At 41.9% G+C, this 19,073-nt stretch overlaps 1 protein-coding gene across 9 annotated transcripts in view; it reads left to right on the top strand.

Moving 5' to 3' along the window:
* mpp7a (MAGUK p55 scaffold protein 7a) overlaps positions 1 to 19,073 on the top strand; it is a 594,283-nt gene that overhangs the window by 245,760 nt on the left and 329,450 nt on the right. Inside the window, exon 2 of one of the 9 annotated variants that reach the window (XM_068014182.1) lies at positions 10,271 to 10,368. The exons of the other annotated variants lie outside the window; for them this stretch is intronic. The gene's annotated coding sequence lies outside the window, so the exon portion shown is untranslated. The remainder of the gene's footprint in view (positions 1 to 10,270; positions 10,369 to 19,073) is intronic. 9 annotated transcript variants of the gene reach the window in all.

Raw genomic sequence — 19,073 nt, 5'->3', positions numbered from 1 at the left:
TTGTACTCCTGTCACTGTTTAATTTGAAATGGCGTTTTTGCTTTACTCTTTCTAAAATTCATTATTTTCCATGAGGTCCTCTCATGGTCACAACCTAAGATTCTTCAGTCCTCACGTTCTGGCATTTAGCATCATGCCTCTTCTCACCTATTCCAGGACTCCAAGATCTCCTCATATGCCAGTGACAGAAACTGATCACCTTACGAGAGGTAAGGCCTTACTGTGCAACATGATGTCCTCCTTCATGAGATTTGAATAAATGTATAGTTTTATGTACTTCTTAGATGGACTAATAACTGGAACTGTACTGTGGACAGTGTAGCACTCACTCACTGCTCCATGATGTGCTCAAATCTCTGGAGGTGGGGCTTGAACCTTCTGATTTGGGAAGGGTGCATGGGCAGTGAGCCATGGCTAACATTTTCTGAAATAACATGCTAAACAGCAGAATATGGAGTAATATGATTGGTGCCTCAGTAGTGACATGGCACTGTGTATTGAACCTGTCACTAAATGTCTTTGAAAAAAAATACAAACATAACATTATTGTTGATTATACTGCATTAAGTCTAATAGTAGTCGTTGCAGTGTGAACTTCGCTCATGGCCAGCATGAGTTTTCAGAAGAGAGAGTTCCTGAGAGTGAGTATGTTCAAATATGGGGATATCGTTGCCCTTGAAGTGCTTTTATATTTCAAAGGAAATTGGATATACAGAGCTCGACAAGAAGGAAATAGAATAGAAGGAGACCATATGGCCCATTGTGCCTGTGCCAGCTGTTTGAAATAACTATCTAATTCTACCTACTCCCCTGCTCTTTACACATAGCCCTATAAATTTGCCTCCTTTTCTAAGTTAGTTAAATCTGTTTCAATCACCCTGTTATGCAGTGCATTCCAGTTAATAACGTCCTGCGTCATTTTTTTTTCCTCATGTCACCTCAACTCTTATTTTGCCTATGACCTTAAATCTGTGTCCTCTGCTTACTGGCCCGTTGCTTATTTACTGTATCAAAGCCCTTCATGATTTTAAACACCTCTGTCGAATCTCCCCTTAACTTTCTCAACTCTTAAGAACAATCCAAATTTCTCTAGTCTCTCCACATAACTGAAGTCCTGAATCCCTGGTACCACTCCAGTGAATCATCTCTGCACTCTCTCCAAGGCCTTGACATTCTTACAAAAGTGTGCCAGCAATTGGCCACAAGCTCCAGCTGAGGCCTGTATTTTATCAAGCCAAGGATCCTGTATGTCTTTGCAACTTGTCCTTCCGTCTTGAAAGATTTTTGTACGTACACCCCGAGGCTGCTGTGTTCGTGCAACCCATTTAAACTTGTACTTTTCAGCTCATGTTGGTTCTGCTCACCTTTCCTACTAACATGAATTACTTCACACTTCTCTGCCCAAACTTTCATCTGCCATGTGCCTGCCCATTTCACCAGTTTGTCTCTGCTCTCCTGAAGTCTGTTACTATTTTCGTTGCTGTTCAATACATTTGAGTTCATGTCATCTGCAAACTTTGAAATGATGCCCTGTATACCCTTGCCCAGGTTATTAATGTATGTCAAAAAGAGCAATGGTCCTAATACAAAGTCCTGGGTAACCTTGTTGTACACTTTGCTCCTACATTACAAAAGTGACTACACTTCAACAGTAATAAAACAAAGTGCTGGAAATACTCAGCAGGTCAGGCAGTATCTGTGGAGAGAGAAGCAGAGTTAACATATCCGGTCTGTGACCTTTCATCAGAACTGCACTTCAACAGTACTTCATTGGCTGTAAAGCACTTTGGGTTGTCCTGAGATCGTGGAAGGCGATATATAATTGCAAATCTTTCTTTGAGTCTGAAAAATAACCGTTCTCCAGTACTCTCTGCTTTCTGCCATTTTGCCAATTTTGTATCCACGTTGCCACTCCCCCTTTAATCCCATGGGCTTCAATTTTAGCAGCAAGTATGTGGTACTTTATCAAACTACTTTTGAAAGTCCAGACATACATCAGTCGCACTACCCTCATAACTCTGTCTGTACTTCCATTAAAAAAACTCAATCAGCTTACTTCAACAGCATTTGCCGTTAACAAATTTGTGCTGGCTTTCATTTATTAACCCATATTTTGTTATGGATTAATGCCCCTCAACATTTTCCCACTGCTCACTGGACTGTAGTTATCGAGTTTGCCCTCTCCCATTTTAATGAACATCTGGTTCTCTGGCATCACTCCCATATCTAATGAGGATTGGAAAACTGTGATCAGAGCCTCTGCAATCTCCATCCTCGCTTCCCTCAGCAACTAAGGATTCTACTTTGAACAGTGCCAACCTTTTAATTACCTCCTCTTTATCTTTTTGTCCTATCCAATTTCTTCAGTCCGTCCTCTTTTAATGTAACATGAGCAGCATCCTCTATAGGGAAGACAGATATATCGTGCTCGTTCAGCACCTCAGCCTTGCCTTCTGCCTCCATAAGAAGATTTCCTTTTTTTTTTATTCCTACTCCGCCTCACCCTTCCTTTGACTACCCTTTTACCATTCACATGTTAACAGAAGAATTTTGATCTGTTCTCATACATTCTCTTGACCCCTCATTTCCTTTTTCAATTTTCTTCTGTATTCAGCTTGGTCTGTACTTTTTTATGAACCCAATTTTGATCATAAGCCTTCTCCTTCTGTTTTATTTTACTTTCTTTATCTGTAGTCATCCAGGGAGGTCAGTCTTTGGATGCCCTTTCCCCCTCTTGGGAATGTGTGCAGTCTGTATTCAAACGATCTTCACTTTGAAGGCCTCCCATTGCTCATTTACTGTTTTACCTGCCAGTATTTAATTCTTATTTAATACTGAGGGAGGCAAGGGAAGAAATTGCTGGGGCCTTGACAGATATCTTTGCATCCTCATTGGCTACAGGTGAGGTCCCAGAGGGCTGGAGAATAGCCAATGTTGTTCCTTTGTTTAAGAAGAGTAGCAAGGATAATCCAGGAAATTATAGGCCGGTGAGCCTTAAGTCAGTGGTAGGGAAATTATTAGAGAGGATTCTTCAGGACAGGATTTACTCCCATTTGGAAACAAACAAACTTATTAGTGAGAGGCAGCATGGTTTTGTGAAGGGGAGGTCGTGTCTCGCTAATTTGATTGAGTTTTTTGAGGAAGTGACAAAGATGATTGATGAAGGAAGGGCAGTGGATGTTATCTATATGGACTGCAGTAAAGCCTTTGACAAGGCAGACTGGTACAAAAGGTGAAGTCACACGAGATCAGAGGTGAGCTGGCAAGGTGGATACAGAACTGGCTCTGTCATAGAAGACAGAGGGTAACAGTGGAAGGGTGCTTTTCTGAATGGAGGGATGTGACTAGTGGTGTTCCACAGGGATCTGTGCTGGGACCTTTGCTCTTTGTAGTATATATAAATGATTTGGAGGAAAATGTAGCTGGTCTGATTAGTAAGTTTGCAACGACACCAAGGTTGGTGGAGTTGCGGATAATGATGAGGATTGTCAGAGGATACAGCAGGATATAGATCGGTTGGAGACTTGGGCGGAGAAATGGCAGATGGAGTTTAATCCGGACAAATGTGAGGTAATGCATTTTGGAAGTTCTAATGCAGGTGGGAGATATACAGTAAATGGCAGAACCCTTGGGAGTATTGACCGGCAGAGAGATCTGGGCGTATAGGTCCACAGGTCACTGAAAGTGGCAACGCAGGTGGATCAGGTAGTCAAGAAGGCATACGGCATGCTTGCCTTCATCGATCAGGGCATAGAGTATAAAAATAAGCAAGTCATGCTGCAGCTGTACAGAACCTTAGTTAGGCCACACTTAGAATATTGCGTGCAGTTCTGGTCGCCACACTAGCAGAAGGATGTGGAGGCTTTGGAGAGGGTACAGAAGAGGTTTACCAGGATGTTGCCTGGTCTGGAGGGCATTAGCTATGAGGAGAGGTTGGATAAACTCGGGTTGTTTTCACTGGAACGACGGAGGTGGAGGGGCGACATGATAGAGGTTTACAAAGTTATGAGTGGCATGGACAGAGTGGATAGTCAGAAGTATTTTTCCAGGGTGGAAGAGTCAGTTACTAGGGGACATAGGTTTAAGGTGAGAGGGGCAAAGTTTAGAGGAGATGTGCGAGGCAAGTTCTTTACACAGAGGGTGGTGAGTGTCTGGAACTTGCTGCCGGGGAGGTGGTGGAAACAGGTACAATAGCGACGTTTAAGAGGCATTTTGACAAATACATGAATAGGATGGGAATAGAGGGACACGGTCCCCGGAAGTGCAGAAGGTTTTAGTTTAGGCAGGCATCAAGATCGGCGCAGGCTTTGAGGGCCGAATGGCCTGTTCCTGTGCTGTACTGTTCTTTGTTGTTCTTTGTTCTTGTCCACCTGGACCAGATCCCATTTCAAATAATTAAAATTAGCCGCCCTCCAGTTGAATATTTTTAGATTTGGTTTTTTTCTCGTCTTGTTTCGTAAGTACTCTAAACCTAGTGATATTGTCATCACTGTTCCCCAAATGCTCCCCCAATGAAACATGCTCCAGTTTCCCCACTTCATTCTCCAGAATTATATCCAGCACCCATTTTGCCCTTATTGTTTGGAACATATTGATCAAGAGTGTTCTCCTGTGCACATTTCAAGAACTCTTCCTCCTCTTTGCCCTTTTACACTGATTATCCCAGATGGTACAAGGATAGTTTAAGTCCCCCATTGTCACAATTCCAGAATTTTTCTGCAATTTGCTCTTCTATCTCCTTCTTACTATTTAGTTGCCTTTAGTGAACACTGGGTACATAAAAGCTCCTCTGTCTTTGAATCCTGAAGTACACATCCCTTTCCAGTGCTGCAACAGTATTTTTGATCAGAACTGCCACCACCCCCTGCCCCATCCCCCAACACTCATTTTTTTTCCTTCCCTATCTTTGCTGAATACATTGTAGCCAGGAATATTAAGTTCCTAAAACTCCCCTTATTTGAGCCAGACCACCGTTATTACAACTACTTTTGCCTGCAGCTCATGAATCTTACTTAGCATGCTTCATGTACTCCAAACCCACCTCAATCTGTTTTGCATTTCTCCCCTGCCTGATCGATCGCTTCTATTTCTGAATTACTTGTTATTCTAATGCTGTTTGGCACTTCCCGTCCGTCCTCTGTGCACCTTGTCTCTCCTCTCTAATGTGTTGCTGGTGTCGCTCGCCCTGTCAAATCAGTTGAAAAGGAAAAATTTGCAGAGTTATGGGGAAAGAAAAATTTGATAGGGGTGCATCCATCAGTAAACATGTAGTTCGCCTGTGGTCAGCCGCATTAGTACATTTAAAAACAAAACAGCATGGCTTGCATGGAAGTCAAGACATCATAGACTTATGGTCTAAGATTCTGCCAGTAAATTAAGAGTCTGCACGAGTATAACGCATGTAACAATCATGTTACTTGGGAGATTGGTGCCTGATTTATCTATATTGAAGTTGATGCTCCTCTGAGACTGGAACAATAAAAATTGCAAGCTAAAAGTAAATTTGAAGCAGTATTTATTTTAATACCACAGTGGGGAGATTTTTTTTAAAATGGTGTTCTCAAGAAAGTAGGTTCACTCATGTATTTATCAAGATATTATGAATGAACACTTAATTATATGTTAAAATTTTGAGGCCCTTGTATGCCGAAGTTTCCATTCACCCATTTTATGACATTTCTGGACACACTTTGTTCCTGAAACCATCTGCTCCAAGGACTCTGCTGTTGTACCACCAAATATGACATTTGCAGTGCAAAAACCATTCGACTGCTGCACAGGAAACTTCTGCAATCTCTGTACTTGGCAATTTAATTCTTCAAATAAATGAAAACTATTTTCAAAAACATAGAGCTGGATGTAGTTGTCAATGTGATGCAAACATGCTTTTTATTGGTTAAACTCATAACTTGCTTCATGACACAAATCCCCTTTAAGGTTTGATTTCTCTTTCAACCTACCCACCCACCCCACCACCAAAGATTCAGAAAAAAGAGGCATAGTAGTTCATTTCACTCTTTCAGTAGTTGCTCTGAATATATTAAAACATTTCACTTTATCATTAACTGTTTCCACCTGTATATGTTCTGTACAGTGTGATGTTTGTGCAGCCTCCAAAAATAGTTTTCTTGAAATGGCCAAGCAGTATTTAAGAGTACTGTATCTTGTTAGACTTTCACCCCAAGATTTGCATAACCTCAAAGGACACCAGCCATGCTAAGAACCTTGTGATTACTGTTTTTGAATTTTCTGTGCAACCATTTGGACCATAATAATTGTGCAATCAAAGCCTGGGTTAATCATTCTCCAGTTGTAATTGTTGTGCACAGTCTCTTAAGTGTAGGACCACTAATTCTCATCCCCAAACATTGATCAATTTGTCATGGCTTGCAGTTTTCTAATGTGGATTTCAGCACTCCCAGTCCTCCTCTTGGAACATGAAGTTCTGTTCTGGTTTCTTGTCCAGCTGAATGTGCGCCACACTTGGCACAGCTTCTCTGTCTTCTGGACGGCAGTTTTCTGACTGGAATTTGGATCTGAACTACAAGGTTGAAGTATTTGGAATCTCTTGCATCTCTGCTGTAATTGAGCCCCAGTGAGCAAGTATGTTAGGGTCGCTGGAATTTTAGTTGCTTCCATGTAATGGAACGTGCATATTTGCAAAGTGTTTTTAGCAACCCTAGCCTACTGTTAAATTTTCATACATTGAAATGTTACACAAAAATTGATCACATTTCAAGTATTCAAGTTATTTTAGAGCCACTCAAAAACTCATGTCATTTGAAGTTATTCGTACACAGAATTTTGTGAACCTGACAGAAGTCAATAATTCAGATCATTTTCAGTCTACACCCTTTATTTATTCCTGTTCACAGGAATTTGCAGCTAAAATTACTCCGTTTGAGTGAAGTGTTTTTAAAATAATATTTATTGCAAGTTGGACGTACACCAAAATTAGAGCCAGAATTGGACAGTAACCCTTTTGTGTAATGTGTTGTGTGACATCTGTTGCGGTGGTTTAGTGGTTCGTGGAAATGCTTGGAAATGAAATAGCTGCGGCAGCAATGTAGTGTGTTGGAACATCATCATGGCGCACCATGGAGCAGTGAGGGACAGACGTAATTCCTCACACTGCTGCTCAGTCTCGGTTGTGTCACCTTGAGGTGCTTCTGATTGGAACCCAGGGATTTCCCCGTGGAAAGGAAGGGAATCAGTGGCAAACCAGTGGGAGGCATTCAAAAGCGAGATACTACAGGCACAGTGTAGGCATGTCCCCACAAAGATGGTACTGCTGAATCTGGAGCCCCCTGGGCAGAAAAAGAAAGCTTATGATGATCACAAAAAACTTAATACTTTAGAAAGCCTGGAGGAGCATAGAAAGTGCAGGGGTGAGGTAAATAAGGAAATTAGAAAAGCAAAGAGGGGACATGAATAATTATTGGCAGGTAAAATCAAAGAAAACCAGAACATGTTTTATCAGTACAGGATAACTAGAGAAAGGGTAGAGCCTATCAGAGATGTACAGGGGAACTTGTGTGTGGATGCAGATGTGGGCAGGGTTCTTCATGAGTTTTTTGTCTCTGTCTTCACAAAGGAGAGGGTTGATGCAGACATTGTAGTTGAAGAGGAAGAGTGTGAAATATTAGATGCGATAAGCATTATGAGAGAGGAAGTACTAGAGGGTCTGACATCCTTGAAAGTGGATAAATTGCCAGGATCAGATGGATTGCATCCCAGGTTGTTAAAGGAAGCCAGGGAGGAAATAGCGGATGCACTGAGTATCATCTTCAAATATAGATTCAGGCGAGGTACCAGATGATTGGAGGTCTGCAAACATTGTACCATTGTTCAAAAAGGGTGCGAGGGATAGGCCAAATAATTATAGGCCGGTCAGTCTGACCTCGATGGTGGGCAAATTGTTACAATCTATTCTGAGGGACAGGATAAACTGCCACTTCGAAAGGCACGGATTAATCAGGTATAGTCAGCATGGATTTGTTAAGGGAAGGTCGTGTCTTTCTTACTTAATCAAGTTTTTTGAGGAAGTAACAAGTAGTGCAGTGGATGTGGGCCACATGGACTTTAGTAAGGCATTTGACAAGGTGCCACATGGCAGACTGGTCAGTAAAATGAAAGCCCATTGGATACAGGGGAATGTGGCAGGTTGGATCCAGAATTGGCTCAGGGCCAGGAAACAAAGGATAGTAGTTCGCGGATGTTTTTGTGAATGGAAAGCTGTTTCCAGTGGTGTTCCACAGGGCTCAGTGTTGGGTCCTTTGCTGTTTGTGGTATATATTAATGATTTGGACTTAAATCTGGGAGGCATGATTGGGAAATTTACACATAACACAAAAATTGTCCGTGTAGTTGAAAGTGAAGAGGATAGCCATAGACTCCAGAAAGATATCAATGGTTTGGTTGAGTGGGTGGAAAAGTGGAAAATGGGCTTCAATCTAGAAAAGTGTGAGGTAATGCATTTGGGGAGGGCAAATAAAGCGAGGGAATACACAATAAACGGGAGGATATTGAGAGAGGTAGAAGAAGTGTGAGACACCTTGGAGTGCATGTCCACAGGTCCCTGAAAGTGGCATGAGTGGTGAAGAAGGCGTATGGAATGCTTTACTTTATTGGCCAAGGTATAGAATTCAAAAGCAGGGATGTAATGCTGGAACTATATAAAATGCTGGTTAGGCCATAGTTATGTCACCACATTACAGAAAGGACACAATTGCTCTGGAGAGAGTACAGAGGAGATTTACAAGAATGTTGCCAGAGCTCGAAAGTTGCAGCTATGAGGAAAGATTGGATCGGCTAGGGTTGTTTTCCTTGGAACAGAGGAGCTTGAGGGGTGACTTAAATGAGGTGTATAAAATTATGAGGGGCCTAGATAGAGTAGACAGGAAGGACCTGTTTCCCCTAGCGGAGAGGTCAATTACCAGGGTGCACAGATTTAAGGTGATTGGGAGAAGGGTTAGAGGGGACATGAGGAAAAACATTTTCACCTGGAGGATGGTGGGTGTCTGGAATTCATGCCAGGCACGGGTGGTGGAAGTAGAAGCCCTCAATTCTTTTAAAAGGTACCTGGACATGCACCTGAAGTGCTGTAACTGGCAAGGCTATGGACCAGGTGCTGGAAGGTGGGATTAGATAGGGCGGCTAGTTTTTTTTTCCGGCTGGCACAGTCACAACGGGCTGAATGGCCTCCTCCTGTGCCATAATTTTTCTATGGTTGATGGGTAATGGCTACTTCAGCGCACCTCCTGTCTGGACTGAAGAAATACTGGTAGAGGCCTGGGGAGCCGATTGGCTGGAGTTAGCATGTGACCTTAGATGGAAACAAAAAGTCTTCTCTTTATATAATAAATGCCTCAGCACATCTTAAAAATGTCTTCATATGCAACTAATTACTGTTGAATAAATAACTGGTGTTACGTTGCCATTTTGTGCATAGCTAGATCCTACCAACACCCATGAGATGATTGACAAGTTGATCTTTTATTTTTGATTGTCGGTGGAAAGTCAATCAGGAGCTCAAAATAAATTTTTTGTTTTACAAAAGATACCCTGGAATCTTTTAACATGCACTTGAGCCATGAAAAGAAAGGGCCTCCGTTTAATGCCTGATCTGCAAAAATAAAAATCACCTACGACAATATAGCTTGTGCTCAGTTTGAGTGTGTATGTATATGTATTACATTAAAAACTCAACCACCAAGCTGCCAACCTGAAACCAGTAATCTAATCTCAGGAGCACAATCCTTTTAATCATTTGGAATTGCATATCGTATCATTCTATACATAATCAATTCTTTTAAAGTTGATAATTCAATACTTAGTAACATTCAGCAAGAAAGTGCCGAGGTTTATTTTACTAAGTTCCCATCTCGTGAAGTTTTGACATTGGTTCAAAAATTAATATGCAAGTTGAAGACTTAAATGGCAAACTCTACTGGCTAGATTCTAAGATTCCTGCTTCTGTGCTCCTTTAAATATGATTTAACTTTACTTATTTTTTAATGTGATAACCATTTTTTAAATATGTGTTTTGGTTTTGGTCTCCTTCCTTGTTTACATAACTACTCACTGCCAAGTAATTGCAGAAGGAAGCATTATATATTTGCATATACAGGAGAACAAGCTGACAGCTACTACAATTTTAAGATTAGTAAAGAAAGTATGACCAATACCATAAGTGTGCTGTTTATAAGTTAAATTTTAGTCCGTTTTTGATCCTTTACACTATTGTACAATACAAACTTTGTTTATCTAGAATGCAGCCTGCTGATTTCTAGTCATTATTTGGACATTGCACTCCATCTACAAATGAAGAACTATTAATCCCCTTCTGCATTAAGGAATTGAATACAGGTGTGTTATAAATCTTTGATTGAAGTGCAGTATGATTTAAACATGAAAAATCCACAATACTGACAGAGCATGTGAATTGTCAAAGTTGTGTGCATTTTTATAATTATCTGTATGGTCCTATTAAATATGACTTATGATTTGGAATTGACCATATCTGATTTATTTTCTTAAGATTTCAGCCATCCTGTGTATGTAACAAATATATATTCCATACCTGGTGCTAATTGCTTCACAATGTTAAGCTGTAACTGAAGTGTTATCCTTGTACATGATGTCTGTTCAAATCAAATAAGTTAACGTATAGATGATCTCTTTACAGGGCCCAAGGGTGAAAACGTTGGTTCAGTGCCATTAGGCTGCATGTTGTTTTACAGAAAGTGTTTTTTTATTTCAATGTGTGTTTTTTTAAAACCTGTTTTGAAGAGTCATAGTCATTTACGGCATAGAAGGAAGCCATTTGGCTGATCAAGTCCCTGCCGGCGCTCTGCGGAACAATCCAGTCAGTCCTATTACCCTGCTTATTCCCCATAGCCAAGCAAGTTTATTTCCTTCAAGTGCACATTCAATTCCTTTTGAAATCATTGATTGTCACCCTGCTTGCACCATCCTCCTGGGCAGCGAGTTCCAGGTCATTACGGCTTGCTGCGTAAAAAAAGTTATTCCTTATATTATCCCTGCATCTCTTGTCCAAAACCTTCAATATGTGTCACCTAGATCTTGTACCCTCAGTTAATTTGTTTTTTTTTTTGGAACCGCTTTTCTTTTGTCTAACATATCGAATGCTGTCATAATCTTGTATACCTCTGTCCGATCTCCACTCAATCTCCTTTGCTCCAGGGAGAACAACAGCTTTTCCAACCTAACCTTGTAACTAAAATTCCCCCATTCCCGGCGTCATTCTGGTAAAACTCCTTTGCACTCTCTCCAGAAACCTCGCATCCTTCCTAAAGTGTGGTGTCCCGAACTGGATGCAATACTCCAGTCGGGGCCTGACCAGAGCTTTATAAAGTTTTAGCATTACTTCCCTGCTTTTGTACTCGATGCCTCTATGAAGCCCAAGATCCCATACGCTGTGCTAATTACTCTGTCAATATGCCTGCCGCCTTCAAAGATCGAAGCATGTGCACCCCCAGGTCCCTCTATTCCTGCACAATCTTTAGAACTGCGCTATTAAGTTTAAATTGCCTCACCCGATTCCTTCTGCCAAAATGCATCACCTCACACTTGTCAGTTTTAAATTCTATCTTTCACTTGTTTGCCCATTCTGCTAGCCTATCTGTGTCCTGTTGCAGACAGTTTGTATCATTGTCACTGTTTGCAACTCCTCCAAGTTTGTTAGCATCGGCATATTTTGAGATTCTACTCTGTATTCCAAGATCCAAGTCATTTATATATAGCAAAGAAAGCAGTGGTCCTCGCACTGACTTTTGGGAAACACCATTATCATCTTCCAGTCTGAAAAACAACCATTTACCATGACTCGCTGTTTTCTGTCCCTGAGCCAATTTTTTAACCAATTGGACACTGACCTTCCTATTCCATGAGCCTCAATTTTGTTAACCAGCCTTTGATGTGATACTTTTTCAAACGTTTTCTTAAAATCCATTTAGCCAACTGCCACCACATTTCCTTCATCAACCTTCTCTGTTACTTCACCAATTTCATTAGATTAGCCAAGCATGATCTGTCTTTTACAAATCCATGCTGGCTATCCTTAATTAACTCAAACCTCTCAAAGCGCCTGTTGATTTTTTTCCCCCCTGATTATTGTTTCTAAAGTCTTACCCACCACTGATGTTAGACTGACTGGCCTGTAGTTGCTAGGACTGTCCTTAAACCCTTTCTTGAATAAGAGTGACACCCTTATTTCCCACTCTGCATTCCTCTGGCACCTCCCCCATTTCTACGGAAGATCGGACGTTTATGGCAAGCCCTTCTGCTATCTCCATCCTCACTTCCTTCAGCAATGTGGGATGCAAGCCCATCTGGACCAGGTGACTTATCTATGCTAAGCCTAGCCAGCCTTTCCAGTACTTCCTCACTCTCAATTTCGACCCATTTCATTGCCTCTACTCTCTCAGCTTCTACTGATATTCTGTCAGATTCCTCTTGCTTAGTAAACACTGATGCAAAGTACTCATTAAGTATTCTAGCCTTGCTCTATACCTCTAAGCATATATTACTACTTTTGTCCCTAATAGGCCCCGTTCCACCTCTTACTACCCGCTTACTATTTAAATGGCAGTGGAAGATTTTTGGGTTCCTTTTTATGTTGCCATTCTGTTCTCCTATTCTCTCTTTGCCAGTCTTATTTTTCTCTTCACCTCCCCTCCCAACTTAGTATATTTGGCCTAGTTCTCACTTGAAGAATTCACCTTTCATGCATCATATACCCTCTATTTTTGTTTCTTCATAATCTCTATCTCCCTCATTATCCAGGGAGCCCTGATTTTGGTTCCCCTACATTTCACCCTTGTTGGAATGTACCTCGCCTGTACTTAAAGCATCTCTTCTTTAAAGATAACTCATTGTTCCATTACAGTTTTGAATTTCAGTCTTTGGTTCTCTTTTATCCTAACTTGATCCCTTCTAATTGCATTGAAATTAGCCCTCTTCCAATCTAGCCGTTCTACCGTATGTTGTTCCTTGCTTTTCCCCGTTACGAGTCTAAACCTTATGATATGATGATCATGCTTACCAAAGTGCTCTCGCACAGAAGCTTGGTCCACTTGGTGCAGCTCATATCCCAGCGCCATATTCAGCATTGCCTCCGTTGTAGTTGGGCCAAGAACATACTAATCAAGGAAGTTCTCCTGAGCACAATCCAGAGATTCCTCCCCCACCTTTCCCATTACTCTAGTATTATCCTAATCGATATTTGGATAACTAAAGTCCCTCAATATCACCACTCTATAGATCTTGCACATCTGACTTCCTTGCAGACTTGCTCCTCGCTCTCTCGCTCTCTCTCTCTCTCTCTCTCTCTCTCTCTATTTGGAGGCCAATAGAGTACTCCTAGTAATGTGATCATACCCTTTTTTGCTTCTCAACTCTAACCAAATGGATTCTGACCTTGCCCCCTCAAGGACACACCTCTATCCAACAATACAATGTCTTCCCTAATCAGTACTGCCATTTCACCTCCCACTTTTCCTTCTCTATCTTTTCTGAACACTTTATATTAAGCGCCCAGTCCTCACCATTTTTAAGCCACATTTCTACGACTGCCAGTGCATCATATTCCCATGCTGCCACATGTGCTTGTGGCTTACCAACCTTATTCGCTACACTTTGTGCATTTACATGCATGCATTATGATCCTGTCTTAGCATTCCTTGTAGCCTTTCTCAGTCTGCTGCTATCTAATACAGAACTACTTCCTTCTTTAGTACTGTCCAACATTATCACATTCTGCACCTTATTTCTCCTTTCTACTTCTATATAATACATAATGTGAACAGCACAGAGGTGGCCATGGGCTCGTTCTCGAAGAGCTATCTATTTCGTTTCATTCCCCTATTCTTTTCCCATATCCTTTTTCTGTTTTTCATATATTCATCTAGTCTTCCCTGGATATGGGGGAGGTGCCAGATAATTGGAGAGTGGCAAATGTGAAACTCTTATTCAAGAAAGGGTGTAAGGACAGTCCTAGCAACTACAGACCAGTTAGTTTAGCATCAGTATTGGATAAGGTTTTAGAAACAATAATTGGGAAAAATCAACAGACACTTGGAGAGGTTTGATTTGTAGAATGCAGACCATGCTTGACTAATATAATTGAATTTTTTGATGAAATAACAGAGAAGGTTGATGAAAGGAATGTGGTGGATGTTGTGTATATGGATTTTAAGAAAACATTTGATGAGGTACCTCATAAAAGGCTGGTTAACAAAATTGAGGTTCATGGAATAGGAGGGACAGTGTGCAATTGGGAAAAAAATGGCTTAAGGGCAGAAAACAGCGTAAATGGTTGTTATTCAGATTGGAGGATGGTAGACAATTATGTTCCCCAAGGGTCAGTGCAAGGACCACTTCATTTTTATTTGCTATATAAATGATTTGGATCTTGCAATACAGAATGGAATCTCAAAATTTGCCGATGACATCAAACTTGAAGGTGTGTCAAACAACGAGGATGATACGAACCACCTACAACAGGAATAGATAGGCTAGCAGAATGTGCAGGCAGATGGAATTTAAGATAGACAAGTGTGAGGTGATGCATTTTGGCAGAAGATATCGGGAGAGGCAATATATACTTAATGGCGTAGTTCTAAAGAGTGTGCAGGAACAGAGGAACCTGGGGGTGCGTGTGCATCAATCTTGAAAGGCAGCAGGACATTTTCAGAGTAAGTAGATGGGATCTTGGGCTTCATAAATAGAGGTATTGAGTACGACAGGAAAACCCTATATGCCAAATGGGAAATATTAATTTCATCAGTTGGAAACTTACATTCGACTTTTAATGGAAAAATCCTACAAGTTAACTTTTAAAAAATATATCAGCCAAGATGGCCACTGCAATTTACATTTGAAACACTGGGAGATTGAACTGGAGATGAAATGTCTAACAAAGCCCGGCCAGAACAATGGCTTGCTCCAAGTTATTGAATTACCTAGAATCGCTTTATCATCATGGTAATCAAGACCATTCCCACCCATTGACTTTGAAAGAGGCAACTCCCTCCAAGTGTGAATGGATACCATGGGGCATGTAGCACCTTGAATTTCATTAGATGATTCCAGAAAAAACCTCATTAAAAGCAAAGGGGTTTGATAGAACCATGTGACTGCTTCTGCAGCTCTGAAGAAACTCTAAGTTTTGTTACACAGACAGCAGACAGGCTGTAACTGAAAAGCCAACAACGAAGCAGGCTCTCTCTTTCCCCAGAAAATATCGAGAAGATACGGCTGCAACTGGGAACCTCCCTAAGCCTACAGACCACTACAGCCAGCAACTCGGGGAAGAGAATAAACCACCCATTCTGCCTTCAGGAGCTCTGAACAAAGCAAGAGAACCACTGTGCACATGGCCCAGCAAGGACTTCAAGACTAAAACTTCAGCCAAGGACTATATGACTTGCATACTCTATTTAAATTCCACTTATTCTGGACTTTAATCCAACCACCAAATCTGTTTCCCTCTTGTCATCTATTTGTGTGTGTGTGATTCTCGCGTGAATGTGTAGCATGTTTTTAGTATTTTAACTCAGTTTAGAGTTTTAAGAGTAATAAAATTACCTCTTTCTTGTTAAACTCAAGAAAACCTGTCTGGTTCTTTTGCAATTACATTCGAGGAATAAGGTCAAACACTCACGGTGGTGGTAAGCACAGCCACTGTTTTAAAAAAGGAATAAACCCTGTTGTAGTCAAACGAGAGGAAGGGTGAAAGGGGAGCCTGAGATCCCCTCCTCACCTGACCGTAACAAGTATAAATGCAGGGAAGTTATGTTGAACCTTTAAATAGCTCTGGTTAGGCCCCAACTAGAGTATTGTGTCCAGTTCTGGTCACCGTGCTTTAGGGAGGATGTGAGAGACCTTGAGAGGGTGCAGAGCAGATATACCAGCATGGTTCCAGGTATGGGGGGGATTTTAGTTACAAGATTAGGTTGGAAAAGCCGGTGGTCTTCTCCTTCGAACAAAGGAGATTGAGGGGAGATTTAATATAAGTGTACAAGATTATGACAGGTTTAGGTAAGATGGACAAGGAAAAACTGTTCCCATTAACAAATAGTGCAAGGTCTAGGAGACGCAGATTGAAGGTTTTGGGCAAGAGATGCAACGGGAATATGAGGAAGGCTTTTTTTACATAGCGAGTGGTAATGACTGGGAACTTGCTGCCCATATGGCTGGTGAAAACGGAGACAATCAATGACTTCAAAAGGAAATTGGATGGGTACAAAGGAAATGAACTTGCAGCACTACGGGGATCAAACAGGGCAATGAGAACAATTGGATAGCTTCATGGATAGCTGGCATGCACTCAAAGGGCCGAATGGCGGCCTCCTGTGCTGGAAATGAAGTTCAATGAAGAGTGCAGGAGGGCATGCCAGGAGCAGCAGCAGGCATACCTAAAAATGAGGTGTCAACCTGGTGAAGCTACAACACAGTTCTTCGTGCATGCCTAACAGCAGAAACAGCATGTGATATACAGAGGTAAGCGATCCCACAACCAGTGGATCAGATCTAAGCTCTGTAGTCCTGCCACATCCAGTCATGAATGGTGGTGGACAATTAAACAACTGACAGGAGGAGGAGGCTCCACAAATTCCCCATCCTCAACAATGGAGGACCCCAGCACGAGTGCAAAGGACAAGGCTGAAGCATTTACATGCATCCATCTTCAGCCAGAAGTGCCGAGTAGATGATCCATCTCGGCTTCCTCCTGAGGTCCCCAGCATCGCAGATGCCAGTCTTCAGTCAATCCGGTTCACTCCACGTGCGATCAAGAAATGGCTGAAGGCACTGGATACTGTAAAGGCTATAGGCCTGGACAGCATTCTGGCAATAGTACTGAAGACCTGCGCTCCAGAACTAGCCACCCCTCTAGCCAAGCTTTTGCAGTACAGCTACAACACTGGCATCTGCCTGGCAATGCGGAAAGCCATTCGGCAACCATCTTCAGCTGCTTCATCAATGACCTTCCTTCAGTCCCAAGGTCGGAAGTGGGGGTGTTCGCTGATGATTGCACAATGTTGAGCATCATTTGTGACGACTCAGATACTGAAGCAGTCCGTGTAGAAATGCAGTAAGGCCTAGACAATATCCAGGCTTGGGCTGAAGAGTGGCGCGTATGTTACTCGCCACTTAAGTGCTAGGCAAGTACCATCTCAAACAAGAGAGAATCCAACCATCTCCCCTTGATGTTCAATGTCATTACGATTGCTGAATCCCCCACTATCAACATTTTGGGGTTACCATTGAACTGGAGCAGCCACATAGATACTATGACTACAAGAGCGGCGCAGTGGTTAGCACCGCAGCCTCACGGCTCCAGGGACCCGGGTTCGATTCTGGGTACTGCCTGTGCGGAGTTTGCAAGTTCTCCCCGTGTCTGCGTGGGTTTTCGCCGGGTGCTCCGGTTTCCTCCCACATCCAAAAGACTTGCAAGTGATAGGTAAGTTGGCTGTTGTAAATTGCCCCTTGTGTTGGGAGGTGATAGGGAATATGGGATTACTGTAGGGTTAGTATAAATGGGTGGTTGGTGGTTGGCACAGACTCGGGCCGAAGGGCCTGTTTCAGTGCTGTATCTCTAAATAAATAAAAATAAGAGCAGGTCAGAGGCTGGGAATTCTGCGGCGAGTAACTCACCACCTGACTCCCCACTGCTTGTCCATCATCCACAAGGCACAAGTCAGGAGTGTGATGGAATACTCTCCACCTTTCTGGATGGGTGCAGCTCCAACAACACTCAAGAAGCTCAACACCATCCAGGACAAAACAGCCCACATGATTGGCACCCCATCTCCCACCTTTAACATTCACTCCCTTAGCCACTGACGCACAATGGCAGCAGTGTGTATCATCTTTAAGATGTACTGCAGCAACTCAGCAATGGTGCTTTGACAGCACCTTCCAAACCCGCGACCTCTGCCACCTAGAAGGACAAGGGCAGCAGATCCATGGTGTAACACCACCATCTGCAAGCTCCCCTCCAAGCCACACACCATCTTGATTTGGAACTATATCTCTGTTCCCTCAGACCCCCCTGGGTCAAAATTCTGGAACTCCCTAACAGTACTGTAGGTGTGCTTACACCTAAAGGACTGCAACGGTTCAAGAAGGCAGATCAACACCACCTTCTCGAGGGCAATTAGGGACGGGCAATAAATACTGGCCTGGCTATCGAAGCCCACATCCCATGCACAAATAAAACATGATTCATCCATTTCCATTTGAAAAGCTACTATGGAATTTGTTTCCACTGTTTCTGGTGAGTCATTCCATAGCCTAATTATCCTCAGACTAAAGAAACATTCTTTTCCATCTTTTGGGGAAATTTCCTCAAATTACTCTCTTAAAGGTGTCAGGCAATACTTGCCTTTTACAATTCATGTTTGCTGTCTTTAATTAACCAGTGCCTTTCCAGGTGGGAGTTTTATCCTGTTGTAGTCTCTGGAAGCTCACCTACTACTGACATTTGGCTGACCCGTCAGTAGTCATCCTGATTTATTTCATTATCACTTATACAGAGATAGTACACTGGCAACCTTGCAGTCCTTTGGCGCAACTTCTATATGCAAGGATCTTTGAAGGATTGTGGTTAGAACCTCTTTATTTCCTCTCTGACTTCCCTCACCATTCTAGGATGCATGCCATAAGGGCAGTGCCATTTTTACTTGGTACTCCACCAATATTTTCAATGTTATTTACTTATCTGTAGTTACTTATCTAATTACTTATATTGTCTCATTTCCACTACTTTGCTCTTCTGTGAAAATCAAGGCATAGTACACAATTTGTATCTCCACTGCTCCTTCATTCTCTGTTTTTCTATCTCTACTCAAACCAACAATTTCTTTACCTATTTTACTATTTATGGTCCTTTACAATCGTTGATGAGTTCCCTTCTATTGTTCATTCATTCTTTTTGCCTTTCTAAAGATTTTTTTGCTTCTCCTATATTTGGCTTGATTTTCTTTATTAGCCCTAAATTTGCCACATTTTTTTTTAGTCCCCCTTTAATCTGAACTTCCTTATTTCTT

Source organism: Heterodontus francisci, chromosome 2 (assembly GCF_036365525.1).
Source record: "Heterodontus francisci isolate sHetFra1 chromosome 2, sHetFra1.hap1, whole genome shotgun sequence".
NCBI classification, from domain to species: domain Eukaryota; kingdom Metazoa; phylum Chordata; class Chondrichthyes; order Heterodontiformes; family Heterodontidae; genus Heterodontus; species Heterodontus francisci.
This window is presented reverse-complemented; position numbering and strand designations above follow the sequence as displayed.